At 37.8% G+C, this 14947-nt stretch overlaps 1 pseudogene; it reads left to right on the top strand.

Annotated features, from left to right (window-relative positions):
• Positions 1-775: 775 nt before the first annotated feature.
• LOC147427091 (non-specific lipid-transfer protein 3-like) lies at positions 776-1213 on the top strand (annotated as a pseudogene).
• The last annotated feature ends 13734 nt before the right edge of the window (positions 1214-14947 follow it).

Genomic DNA, 14947 nt, shown 5'->3' with positions numbered 1-14947 from the left:
GTTCAGGATTAGATTTAAAAACTCACGTTTTTATAATTTAGTAAGCATAAATATTGTTAGTCTTTTTTCACAAGAATCTCACTTATGGCAAGTTTGAGGTCACCGTTTTGCCAGTAAAAGAATATAGAGAAAAAATATTGTTTTCATTTTTTGAAAAAATGAAAAAAATATTGGGTGTGTAATCTTGCACTGCTTCCTAATATGTAGTTTATCTAGATGACTAGCACTTTATCATTATCATCCTTTGTGTCAGACAAGTTAGGTTCCATGAATTTGTGGATTAAAAAATATTGAGATGAATCTCTGCAGTTCAATTTGGTATTTTAACTATCATTATCAAAAGCATGTGATACTTTAGCATTGGTAGATGCTATTGTTCCTATTCTTTTCTTGAAATTTCACTTTTAAGAATAGACTTCGAACCCTCTTAGTCTTGTTCCTTCTCATTCTCTTTTGCAAATTAAAAATTTATCTCTTCCCCGAAATTGTCTTTGTTTTGTCTTCTTCACCATATTCAAGATCTTCATGTTCTTCCAAGTCATCAACATTGATGAAAGAGGTTCATGGCAAACTTGTTGCCTGGAAAAACTCCGGAGGTATAACATTCGGTTATCGCACGAATAGTTCGTACCAAACATACGGGGATGGTTTGAAACTATGCAAGCGCGTGATTCGAGGGCGCGTTTACCTCCTCCTATATATACATGCAAGCGCTGATGTTGGCTGTGTGCTCGTGTGTGTGTAGTGTCTCAGACAGAGAGAGAGAGGGGAGATGAGAGAGAGAGAGAGAGAGAGAGAGATGGCGCGGTCATGCAGCATGCGCATGGTGAAAGAGGCTTCTGCACCAGTAGTGGTGGTGGTGGTGGTGATGATGGTGTGGATGATAGAGCTGCCACCTGCTGCGATGGCGCAGGGGCGAGTGTCATGCACACGGTGAGTCAGGACATCTCGTCCTGTGCCCGTACGTCGCGGCGGCAAGTGGAGTTCCAGTTCCACTTCCAAACCCCAGAGGGGGATGCCTGCTGCGAGGGCGTTTTAAAGCAGTTGAACAGCCGAGCTGAGAGCGGGCAGCAGGCGCGCCAGGACATCTGCTACTGCCTCAAGGACCTTGCCACCAAGTACAATCTCAACCGGACTACATCGCCTCTATACCTCTCAATGCGGCGTCTCTGTACGCTACCCCCTTAGAGCCGACGTAGACTGCTCTCAGTAATATCTCTCTCTTCTCTCTCTCTCTCTCACACACACACACACTAACTGTAATTTTGCGACGACTGCAGGATTCAATAAGCTTGGATGGAGCAACTCCTCGTTTCTCATTTTCTGAGCTTGTCGATGGCGCCACCACACAATTATAACCTGCTACTTAAATTAAATAAAGTTATACGTGTTACCTGAGAAATGGGTTCTTCTAAGCTATCTACTTAGATAATTGTTACAAAAATGCTCAGCTACTGCTGGCTACTCTCCATAGAGTATGACAATGTCTTTTGGATGCCAAATTAGATCATAGATCAAGACATGTCATGGTCCCGTGCACATTTCCACGACTTATTTGATGTATATATTTTACTTCTCGATAATACATTTCTCCTTGTTCCATGTGGTGTCCTAATTAATAGATAACTTCGTCAATTTCATAAAATGAACGTAATCATATTGGCCTTTGCCTGGTCTGGGGTGGGTTTTACTGGGCCGAAAAGGTAAATTTTACAAAGGATATGTGGGTTAAAACAAGGTAGTTCTGTTGTATGCAGGTGATGTCTCACGAATACTACTAGTGAATCCCGGGGACTTTTGCTTCTTGTGTCAAATTAGACTAATTATATTTGTGACTAAGCTACAATAAGACACTACAATGAACTCTACACGACAAAAGGTGTCCTTTAGAATATTGGAATAAGATTAATCACCCTCAGGAATCTCTCAAAAGAAATATGGTACATTTTGCCAAAAATAGGAACACGTCCCTACTGTGGACACTAGAGATTATTTCAACTACAAAGTGACGAGAATTTCTTGTCCTTAAACTTTGATGGAATGCTTATGTAAATAATTATCTATAGAATCTTAAAAAAAATTGTTGTGGTTCAGGATTAGATTTAAAAACTCACGTTTTTATAATTCAGTAGGCATAATATTGTTAGGGTTTTTCACAATTATCTCACATTATGGCAAGTTTGAGGTCACCGTTTTGCCAGTAAAACAGAATATAGAGAAAAAATATTGGTTTTCATTTTTGAAAAAATGAAAAAAATATTGGGGTGAATCTCTGGCACTGCTTCCTAATATGTAGTTTATCTAGATGACTAGCACTTTATCATCCTATCATCCTTTGTGTCAGACAAGATAGGTTCCAAGAATTTGTGGATTAAAAAATATTGAGATGAATCTCTCGCAGTTCAATTTGGTATTTTAACTATCATTATCAAAAGCATGTGATACTTTAGCATTGGTAGATGCTATTGTTCCTATTCTTTTCTTGAAATTTCACTTTTAAGAAAAGACTTCGACCCTCTTAGTCTTGTTCCTTCTCATTCTCTTTTGCAAATTAAAAAATTTATCTCTTCCCCGAAATTGTCTTTGTTTTGTCTTCTTCACCATATTCAAGATCTTCATGTTCTTCCAAGTCATCAACATTGATGAAAGAGGTTCATATCCATAAGGAATGTAACTAAATGAAATCATACCAAGCCATACATGGAGAGCAAAGAAGGAGGATGTCGAGCATACATGCAGAGGTTGCAGCATTCACAAGAATGATTCATTTTCTTCATAGGATTATTTTCTAAAATTTGGTGTTAACTTTGTTTCAATAGTTTGGTACAACTAATGCTACTTTTTCTTTGTGTGTATGTATATAGCGTTAATTGCTAGGATAGAAGATGCAAGAAAGCGAAGAATGGTTCACCCTCTTTATATGCTAAGTTTTAGTAGTTGAGCATTATTATGCTTTATTGGTATAAAATGTGCTACTTGTCTCTTAGTGACCATGCATACAGTGATACTTAGTCACTACCTTATTGTGTAGGCTTCTCCGGGGGAAGGGGCTCACTATGTGTATAACCTATATATCATGTGTGTAATTAACGGACTTTTTATAAAACCCCTTAACGCCCTTTATCTATTCAATTTATAAAAAAATTTCAAGATAAATTTTTCAACACCCTTCTGTATGTGACAATGTGAAAAAATATAGATTAAAATAATCCCTAGTGTTGAACCCAAGTAATATACAATTTTTTATTATAAAGACCCCCGCGAGGTAGGCTCTTGTTGGTAGGTTACTACCTCAACCATATAGATGTGGGAGCAGAATAGTGCATAGTGGAAATTCCAAAAGATCTCTTGTTCTACTTAGTTAAGAAATCTATCATCTTTCATAACCTCCTTTTGCTACTAAAGCTTGTTCATATTTGAGCAACACATGTAATTTACATGTTTCTTGCTCCCTTATGTTGCTTTATAAATGATTTGATGGAGCCAAGAGTCCTACTTAGGGGCTAGTATTGGTTCTTGATATTTGATATGTCCACATTAAGCATGGGTCTATTGTCTTATAGTAGAGTATTGAGTAGACAAAGATCCTTAGTTTGATTGGTGTAAAGTATCCTTAATTGGGTACAAAAGACATCCTTCATTGGGTGTGCAATGTGCATTATATGTATGCTATCAATTTCATGTATCTTAATTTGAAAACACACATTTATATTATTTAAAGATTACTTGCATTTATCATGTGTGATGCTTGAGGTTTAATAAAATTTGATATGTGTACATCTACAAAGATTAACATCTGTGGATATTCTAGAGAACATCAAAACTATTGATTAAGTATGTCTATATATTTGACTACTTTCCACAAAGTATGTTTTTAAAATAATTGAATATAGTTCATTGATCTTGGAACACTTAATTCTCTTGAGTGATAATCTAGCCAACACACACTCACTTGTGTGCACGATGTGTTTCTCTTTCATCCACCCTAGCTAGCACGATCCCATTCCCATCATCAAGAAGGTTCTAGAAGATTCCCTAGGGGTACTTTTTGGTGGCCTTGATATGTACCAACCAAAATTGGGCTGCTGATACCGAGGATGCAGGCCCTCCAGAAGGTCGGTCTGAGGGGCTTGTGCTCCACGGGGTGAGTTTTGGCTGTTTTATAGGGTCAAACAACCAAAAGTCGTGCCATCGTGGAGGCCCCTCAGAGCGAACTTCTTGCTGGCTTGCACCCCCGATATCACCCAATGAATTCCCTTGTGCCTCCACCTTCCCCTAGGGACACCGTTTAGTGGCCCGGTTTAGTTCAATGGTAGGCATCAAAACCCCCCATCAATTCATGTGTCCCTTGCCCTCCCGCTTGATGCAATCGATGTTTCAGTGCAGTGAGTGACGCTAGCCGGCCCGCACTTGAATTTGCCACAAACTTATTCCTTCCCCATCCTGGTATGTCACCTTGCAATGAACTCCTATGCACATCTACACTCCCTTGTCCATCCGAGCACACAAGCAAAAGTGCATACTTACACACCACTTTGTGATGTTAATTTAAGACAAATATACCATGCAACTTAACAAAAAAAAAACTCAATTGGTACACACTTGTAGCTCAATTATTACGTGCTTAAAACAATTTAGCAATGGTGAAGAGCAATTGAACTTACAACAAGCAATTGAACAAAGCATCATTACGTAATAAGTGATTACTTGTTGTGAAGAGTTTGTAGAAAGGGCTAAGGTAGTCTCTTCATGAGCTCATTGAATGACTCAATATTTAGTTTTTTTTTTAATGATTGGTTACCAATGTGGGATGCAATCTCTTGGCATCTATGATACCTTGCCCAAGAGTTAGGCCACAATATCCTAGTAAATATCCAATAGTCTTGTCACCAAAGCTAAAGAGTGTGGCTTTCCTATTTACAAGTATACATCTGTGTGCATTTTGGGCTATGGGATGTTTTGCAAGAATGGCACTAAGTTCCTTGCACTTGAAATTTCAGTGTGTGTATCATTTGAGTAGTCATTGGGGATGACCCAAACCATGTTAACATTGAAGCTTGGGAGGTAGTGCCACAATGAGCCGCGTTTCCCTTTAGATTTCGTGAGTGAGCTACCTTTCTGTTGTGCAAATAAGTCCATTTCTTTTGTGGTCTACAAAAGGATAAATTGTGGTGAGGGGCAAACACAAAACTTTTGAATCACCAATGTGAAGGGAATGTTGGCACATTACCTTGGTTGCATTGACAAGGGCTTGATTAGCAGGCAACCATTCTTACTAGTGGCGTGCAACGGAAATTGAAAGTGTTTGGGGATGGATAGAGCAAGTTATCAATGTGTTGGAAAAGATGAGAGAATCTCAAAAACAAGAAAGTGACTTTAAAATGGGCCTTGCAATCAGCATTGACGTCCACGTCCCACACTTACTCCTGCTATCTCTACATCATTGCAATTGTACATCCATCTGGACATATCTTCTTCATATTCTTTGCTTTCATTTTTTCCATAGTTTTTTCATTGCAATACATATAAACAAGTTTATCTACATTATCTACGAGAAGTCAATTGCTAGTAGTACTGTGAATATATTTGTACATGCTCCAAGTTCTTTTTGAGCTTGAATTCGAAGAACACTTGCTTAAAACTTTCATCGCAAGGTTACACAACAAAGCATAGTGTGCTCCACCATTCATCATCCACCATTTCCATGCAGGCTGCTCTTTTGCCACTTGTTGAAGAAGAGAGTTTGAAAATAGACCTTGCTTCAAGTGAAAGGAGGACATTTATTTTATGCATCTTCCATAATCATCAATATTGGCATATAAAGTGCTTACCATTGTGTAAAAATCATGAACCACTTCAACAATGGACATCAAGTCCATATGCTAGTATTCAGGATCTAGCATGTAAGCGGCACTTTGTAATGGTGTATGCGCTCCAATCCATCTATCATGAAAGTACTTCAAGAGGACATTTCTTTGTTGACAAGAGAATGGAACACGCCAATTCTTTTCCACCATCGACTACTCTAATTTGTTAGGACACTCCAAACTCCTTTGGTCCACCATTGCATCCATACTTTTAATTTGGGTGCCCCATGGTCAAGATTGCGTATGGAATACATAACAAGCATCATTACATGATATGCATCCATCACACCACTCCACCAAGTTTTTTTCATAAGCACTGCCCTCAAGACTTTAATTTTCTCCTTCACTTTTTCGTTTTGTTGGCTCTCCCTATCATGAAATTCCATACATGTACTCATAAACACGATCTTGTATTGCTAAGACATCACAAGATCACCAAATGAACAAGAGAGATGTAATGCAAAATAGAATTGATTTGTTCATTCATGAAATGGGCTTTTAAGTAGCTCTACAGCATTGCACCATTGAATGTGGGATAATTCCTTCTCTTCTTTCCTTGACTCATACTCTAGTACTCTAGGACAAAACTCACACCTTACAATCCTCCCCTTGAGTTTTGGACTAAGACAATAGAATTAATGCTATATCAATCAAGAGCATGTGGCAATATCATGCACAATGCTCAACATCAGTAGCAATTGTTTCCTGTAACACAATTGTAATGTCAGCTTGCTTCCTATCTACTGGTCCTTGTAGATCTTTTCCGCATAGATAGGATCAATGAAGAGAGGATGGACCACTGAAACTTGTTTCACATTTGCAAAATTTCCTTCACCTAATTGGGGTGCTTGCAAGTGAAAGATAGAATTTTCCCCAAGTAAGTGTAGGACAGGAGGGCCATGTAGTATTATCCAAGTGTACATCTAAGGGCTCCACACTTGAAGGAGGAGGCACATCCTCTTCTGACCTAGGACGTTTTGAAGAGCCTTTGCCTTATCCTTGCTCTAAAATTCTAAATGTAGTTGTGCCACAAGCTGCATGAATCATACTCTCAAAGCTTCTAGTAACCTTGCATAATATTTGCTTTACTGTGTTATGCATTACTTCATTAGTGCACATAGCTGGGTCAAATGACACAAGGAATGCACTACAGAGTTTCAGCCAACACTATTCCATAAGTTCAATTATAAAATCATCAAACTTTGCCTGCATTGGATCAAATTCCCGACGCAAATGATCATTTGAAGTTCCATAGAGAGACAGAACTAGAGCATCACAAATGATTTTGTGATGCTGACGCATTAATTTTGTCTCTATCATGACTGAAGCCTGAAAATACATGAAGAAAATATAAGTAAGGCAAATCTAGAACAAATATACATAAGACATATATGATTGGAAATAGTTCTAACCAAAAATATTTCATGGACAATAATAATAACCAGTAAACGAAAGACCTAAACATTTCATGGATAATAATAACAACCAGTAACAAAAGACCCAAACATATATAATTCCTCCCTGCAGTGTGACGTGGTGGTCAGCAACACCCAGAGATAAAGAAAACGTATAATACCAATTTCCCTGCACAGTGTGACGTGGAAGTCAGCAGCTGTAAGAGACAAAAATTAATAATACCTAGCCCCTCTCTACAGTGCGACACGGTGGTCAAAAATAACTAGAGACGAGATATTTATTAGGTCCAATCAACCTGTAGTGCGACGCGATGGTCAGCAGCACTTGATATCGAAGGATGTAAACTATCTATCACCTCTCTATAGTGCGATACGCTGGTCAGCAACAACCAGAGATGAAGAATCTACTAAATCCAATCTTCTTGCAGTGCAAGGCAATGGTTAGCATCAACCAAGAATGATGGATTCAAAAACCCTAAACCACTCCTTGCAATGCGACATGATGGTCATCAACAATCAGAGACGACAAATTTATTAAATCCAATCTTCTTGTGGTGTGACGCGATAGTCAACAACAATAAATAACAAAGGATTTGACAACCCAAAACCCCTCCTTGAAGTGCGACATGGTGGTCAACATTAGAAAGAGACAAGGAATCTATTAAAACCAATCTTCTTGTGGTGCAACACGATGGTCAACAGTAGTAAAAAATGAAGGATTTTAAAATCCTAAACTCCTCCCTACGATGCAACACGGTGGCCAGCAACAGACAGAGATAAAGAATCTATTTTATTAAATCTGATCTTCTAGTAATGTCAAGCAATGGTCAACAACTAGAAAGAAAAGATGTAAGATAGATAATCCCTCCCTGCAGTGCAACTCGGTGATCAACAAAAACCAGAGATAAAAAATCTAATTGTACAACCTAAGCTACTCCCTGCTGTGCAACACTGAGGTAGCAGCAGTCAAGGACAAAGTGTCTAAAGTCTAACCCCCCTTGCAGTGTGTCACAAAGATCACCACAACCACGGACGGGTGTCTAAACCTACAAACTAATACTGAGATGTGAGAAAAGCTCCACAACAGCAGCGCTAGCAAAAACAACCTGCAAACTAACACTGAGGTGTGAGAAAAGCTCCTCAACAATAGCGCTAGCAAATAAATTTCACAAAAAAAACATAATAAAATATACAAAGAAATTACTTGACCCGCGAGGGCTCTGTTGCTATCGAAGGAATCTCTCTCTCTCACTGTTCTCTCTCTCTATCACTATCAAAAAATTGCTATAACGACAGTTCGTTTGAACTCTCGTGTGCCTTTTTAATAAAGCAAACAATATTTTGATCAAAATATTATTTATTCAAAGATATATTGTCATGTTGTGGCACGTTTATAATGTGAAATTACAATATCTACCTCACTCTCAATGCTTTTGTTATGTGGGACCAAATGCTATCATGTACATAGTGTAATATATGCGAAAACGGATGACATGGTTGCACGCGTGTATATACCTTGCCGGGCAGGCGAGGCTAGGGATGTGGCACTATTTCATGTTTTAACACATTAACACTAGGTTGGTAATGGGACACTTTTATGTCCTATTAAGTGACCATTTTCCTTGAATTATGTCAAGAGTTTCAAAATGGATTTTGAGGTGCTATCTATCTAGAAAGTTGTCTCATGAGCTGAAAAAAACTCGACATTTTTTTGGAATATCAATTCCATCTTTAACATTGTCCTTGCACAACATTTCACAACCTAAACTGTGTGAAAAAACGGGTCCTGTTTTTGGCTTTTTCCAACTTTTTGCAACTATACCACTCTAGAATTCATGTTTGTGAGGTCTATAATGCTAGAGAACTATCTTTAGTAGTCCTCAACATGTCCTAATGCTTCTAGGGAGAAATAAATATTATAGTTATAAGTTATGGCCAAATTACAAAAATTGTCAAATCCTGTTTTTTAGCCAATTTTAACTCTTCTATGATTTTTTTGGTGGATTTCATGATATCCAAATGCATTTTTGATTTTCTATGTCTCATATTGTAACATAAAGCTAACATTCCTTGAGTTTTGGGGAACCTAATACCCTATTTTGCATAGTACACAACGATGGTTGTTTTTTTCAATTACAGAAGAAAATGAAACATTCTAGTATATCAAGTATATATTTTTCAATATTGTTAGTTTCTTGTGACAACTACACGCATTTTGTAGGCAGCAACCATATCTAGTCATAAGAATCAAATTTGGCTAGATATTGAATAGTTTCTACGGGATTCTACAACTCATAATGTTGAACCCAGTTTTTTCATGTTGGCTGTATTTAACACTTCATCTTTGTCCCCAAGATTCCCCTTGGTAAGAGATGTATTATTCTTTTGACATGCTCCATGGCTCCTTATGAACATAAAGGAAAATAGGGAACTAAGAAAACATGCATATATTATTTGTATTGAGCGTGGCTATAGAAACTTTGATGATAGGTTTGCAGAATGGTAAAAATTCAACTTTTTTGTACCTATTTATTTTGGCAAAACAAAAAATAATGAGTGAGAAGCAATCATATGTTCTAATCACCAACCCATTGAAGTTAACTAGGGAATTTATCTCAAGTCCTACAAAAATCCCTAATCTTATTTTTTTGCAACAAAACGTAAGAAATGACTGTTTTGAGGAAAATTCACTGGTCCATCAACTTTGGAGGCTTGGTGTGACCAAAAGATGAGAAATTTTACAAGTTTCTTATTTTTTCCATGTTTAGTAGGCCTTGAACTATAACCTCATGAAAGGATTTTACAAAATGAGTGGATCTACTATGGTTTTGGAGGTTTTTAACAAAACCCTGAAAGGACACTTTTATGTCCTGTTAGGTTACCAACCTAGTTTTAAATAATGTCTAATTTTCTTTAGGAGTGTACAAATTATAAGTGTATTGAAGTGGCACGCTCATTTTGCCTAGAAAGTTCAATGCGGGCAATCTTGACCAAAAATAGCAAGTTTCATGTGTGGGCATAAAAGATGTGTCCAAAGTGATTATCAAGTGGAAAAATGAGGTTCAACATGAAATTTTAGCACAATGAGATTTTTCCACAAATCTAGCGATTTCCCCCAACTCGTTTGGACTTTTTATGGACAAAAAGGGGCATTTTTTGGGTAAAAAAGGTAAAAAATAGCCTAAAAAAGCTCCAAATAGCTCAAAATGCCACGTCAACGATGGTCCCATCGTTTCCTAAGTTGTGCGGAAGATTTTAGAGCTAGGAATGAGCTCATTTGGGCACACGAGCAAGGAGATACAACCATTCCTTTACAGGGTGCTAGTGCAGTCTCGTGTTGCTTCCACTACATGGTTGAGGCTCTGAGGCCTCCAATTAGGGTTTCCCCTCCTCAAATAACTACTTGGGCTTCTCCAATGAAGTACTGAAGCTTCCATAAAATGGTCACGACCGAGAATCCAAGCGTAAATTTAGGGTTTTTAACAGGTCGAATGAGCACTACATCTGTGCAATTGGGGAGGCTACACCTAACCTTCACACACACAAGAGTTTTAAGTTAATCTTGGTTCGTTTTCAAAGTGGAGCTTTCATGGCTGGAGTTTCATTCATTTTTAGTGTGTTTTTGGATTCCAATCATCTACGCCTTCCTTGAATTTGCTACGAATCCTCACAGTCAGAGGCCCGACGCTTTCCTAGTCGCATTGCACACTTCTTGACAATGCATATAATATGGTTATACAATGTATAATATCAAAAGATACGTATAATTTTTGTTATACGGGCGTATAAATACAACTTAGCTTAGCACTTCATCATTGTCAGCAAGGGTCCACTTGTGGTAAGAGATCTATTATTGTTTTGACATGCTCCATGGATTCTTTTGAATCCAAAGGCCTAAACGGAACTAAAACGACACGTATATAGTATCAATATTGAGCGTGACTATAGAAGCTTTGATGATAGGTCCGCAGAATGGGCAAAATGTAACTTTTTCATACCCATTTTTTTTGCCAAAAAGAAGAATAGTGAGGAAAAAGCAACCATACGATTTCATCACAAACCCATTGAAGTTAACGAGGAATTTTATCTCATGTCCTACAAAAATCATTAGTCTCATTTATATGCAATCAACTGTAAGAAATGGTTTTTTTGGGCAAAATGGATTGATCCATCAACTTTGGGGGCTTGTTGTGACCAAGGATGAGAACTTTTACAAGTTTCTCATTTTTTCCATCTGCAGTAGTAGTCCTTGAACTATAAGTTCATGAATGATATTCCAAAATGCGTGGATCTACTATGGTTTTGGAAGTTTTTTTGAAACCCTGAAAGGACACTTTTATGTCATGTTAGGCTAGCAACTTAGTATTAAGGAAAAAGATAGATTAAAACAACATTTTCAAATGTTTATCCATATGAAAATCTTTTGTGATCCTTGTGGATTTTTGAGGTGCATAGTGGACAATGGTTCATTGCCAAACACCTTGAAGCAAATAAGAAATATACATCTAATTTTTTGATAACCAAGAAGATGATGTGGAAGCACAGATGACCTTATGGAAACGAGTCATGTGCATGTTCCTAGGACAAATCTAAAGTCAAGTAGTAGAAACCTGTACACTTTCCATTTGGGTGATCATCCATAGACTCTCAAAGATGACGATGCTATCCAATACATCAAGAATAAAAGCTCACAAGTAGACCATTTCATTTATCAAAGTTGCATGCCTTACTAGAAACTGTTACCATATACATGTAGTAGTGATGTGTGTGAACACACTAGGACTGCCGGGGCATTTTTTCCCTCTTTAGGAGGTTTTTTCCCCCGTGCATTGTATATACGCCCATCACTCTAGGGCTATCTATCTTTCCATTGCACACTGAGTAATACACTCTCCATTGTGTCCCTTGAGCTTCCTTTGTCTTATGCAAGCTGTGTGTGTTTGTCTGCAACCCTAATTCCAACAAAAAGTGAGGTGCTCCATAAACGTTTTTGACATGATATAACTGTCACCTTCGAATAAGATCATCTTCTCTTCTAAGATATATTGGAGCAAAATTTTGTAAACGTTATATTGGCACAATGAAATACGAACCTAGTGAGGTGGTCCGAGGCGGGCAACAAGAGAGGTGACCTCCAAACACCCCTCAAGGCTCCCGTGATGCTCAATTGGGGCTGGGGCAAACACAAGCAAAAAAAAACAACAACAACAAACCCACAGCCAAACAAGTGAAGGAGCACCACCTAGTTATAGAGCGAACGAGGATGTAAAAGAGGAGAATCGTTGAGCAATACAAGCAAGAAGGAAGGGTACACTATCACTATTATCAATGCTACAAATACACACACCAAACACCATGAGAGAGAGAGAGAGAGAAAGAGAGTTTTGTGCATGCATTTGGCTTCAACTTTAATGATTGGCGTGGGTGTATAAACAACTTGAAGGAGAGTCAAGAGACACAATTAAGTTTGATGATGTTGTGAACCCACAGCCAAACGAGTGAAGGAGCACCACCTAGTTATAGAGCGAACTAGGATGTAAAAGAGGAGAATCACTGAGCAATACAAGCAATAAGGTAGGGTATACTATCACTATTATCAATGTTACAAATACACACCAAACACCAAGAGAGAGAGAGAGTTTTGTGCATGAATTTGGCTTCAATTTTAATAGTCTCAAAATGCAAACGCGTCACCTTAAACCAAATGAGATGAGGTTTCCAAGCATGGATTGGAGTGCCTCAAGAGAGTTTTGAACCGTGGCTGCACCCAAATTATTGATTCAATTGATCTGCAAGAGTAGGTACACCTTTGATTGGAAGTTATCAATCACTCACTCATTTACAATGCTAGAACTAGCTCAAGAATCTTTCATATACACCACAAGTCATGGTGTATAGAGAGCTCACTCTCTCTCCCTACAACTAAGATGGACAATGGTATGCTCAAACTAGTGTCGTTGCCTCTTAGCAAAAGCAATGAAACTATATCAACCTCTTTCCACTCTACCTTGAACCCCTATTCTATATTATTATCTTCTAATAGTAGCTCTATCTTTTCTTATAGTTTAGGTCTTGTTTCGGTTCTGCAGCTTGAAGACACAATTCAGAGTTTTCACTATCCAAAGTACCCTGCTCTATTCCTGATAGTTGAGCATAACATTGCTCAAACTCCCTCAATAGTTCAGTGATAGAGAACCCTTCTTTTGGCTTTAAAACCCACTCTAAGAACTTTGGGTTTGTAACCCTCTCAGAGTCATCTATGAAGTATTCTTCCTTTAAGGAAAATTTCAATGACTTCCAATCTTTTCCATGATGTCCCCCAATTCCCCTTATATACTCTCTAATCTCTTCCACGATGTTCCTTGATTCCCCTTCTATGCTTTCTAGTCTTGAGGAACACAACGAACTTGAAATATTTAGCATATCTACCTCTAGTACGTGTTGTAAATTCATCTCCTTCACTTAATCATGGATATAGTTTGTGGCATTTTTCCATTCAAATTGATCTATTTTATTTACAATAGACTCAAAGGCTTTGTTTGTTGACATCTTCCTTCTTTCTACAACTTGTTGCTATTGCATAAAAATAGAAAAGTATTGAAGATATTCCATTATACATTGGTCAAACTGCATCCTCTATTGCTCTTGTCTCTCCATATCTTATGAGCTTTGCAATGCGGCTAGGAAAGCATCGAGCCTTTGATTATGAGATTTTCTAGCAAAATCAAACCAATCATCAAAGAAAATTACATATTTAAAATGAAAAAACAAATTCAGTCATGAATGCTTAACTCTCTAAATAATACAAGATCAACTCAAAACTCTTATGTGTGTGTGATGATTTGGTGTAGCCTCGCTCCCAGTTGCACAAATATAGTGCTTGTTTGTCCTATTGAGAACCCTTTTAGAATTCCTCCTTCAATTCTTCATCAAGCTCATTCAATGGAAGGTTTTGTACCTCCATAGACAAGCCCACACAACCTTTTAAAGAGAGAAACCCATAATTGTAACCGTCACAAGCTCGAATACAAGGTAGTAATAGTGCCAAACTACACTAGTACACAATAGAAAAAGCATGTGTATTCCTTCTCCAAGAGGCTTAAAGTACTCATTTTGTGTGCAACAAACAATCCTAAAATAAGGGGTCATTTTTTTCAGTGAAACATGTAAAAAACGGGCTCTTAATAATGTTGTTGCCTCTTAGAAAATGCAATGAAACTATATCAACCTCTTTCCACTCTACCTTGAACCCCTATTCTACATTCTTATCTTCTAATAGTACCTCTATCTTTTCTTAGAGTTCGGGTCCCGTTCAGGTTCTGCAGCTTGAAGAAACAATTCAGAGTTTTCACTATCCAAAGTACCTTGATCTATTCCTGATAGTTGAGCATAACATCGCTCAAACTCCCTCAATAGTTTAGTGATAGAGAACCCCTCTTTTGGTTTTAAAACCCACTCTAAGAAAGTTGGGTTTGTAACGCTCTCAGAGTCATCTATGAAGTATTCTTCCTTTAAGGAAAATTTGAATCACTCCCAATCTCTTCCATCATGTCCCTCATTTATACTCTCTTCCATGACGCTCCTTGATTCCCCTTATATTTTGATCATATCTACCTCTAGTACATGAATGCTTAACTCTCTAAACAATACAAGATCAACTCAACT

This window comes from Adiantum capillus-veneris, chromosome 24 (assembly GCF_014529385.1).
Source record: "Adiantum capillus-veneris isolate H3 chromosome 24, ASM1452938v2, whole genome shotgun sequence".
Taxonomy (NCBI): Eukaryota; Viridiplantae; Streptophyta; class Polypodiopsida; order Polypodiales; family Pteridaceae; genus Adiantum; species Adiantum capillus-veneris.
The sequence above is the reverse complement of the archived record's forward strand: the minus strand, read 5'-3'. Positions and strand labels throughout refer to the sequence as shown.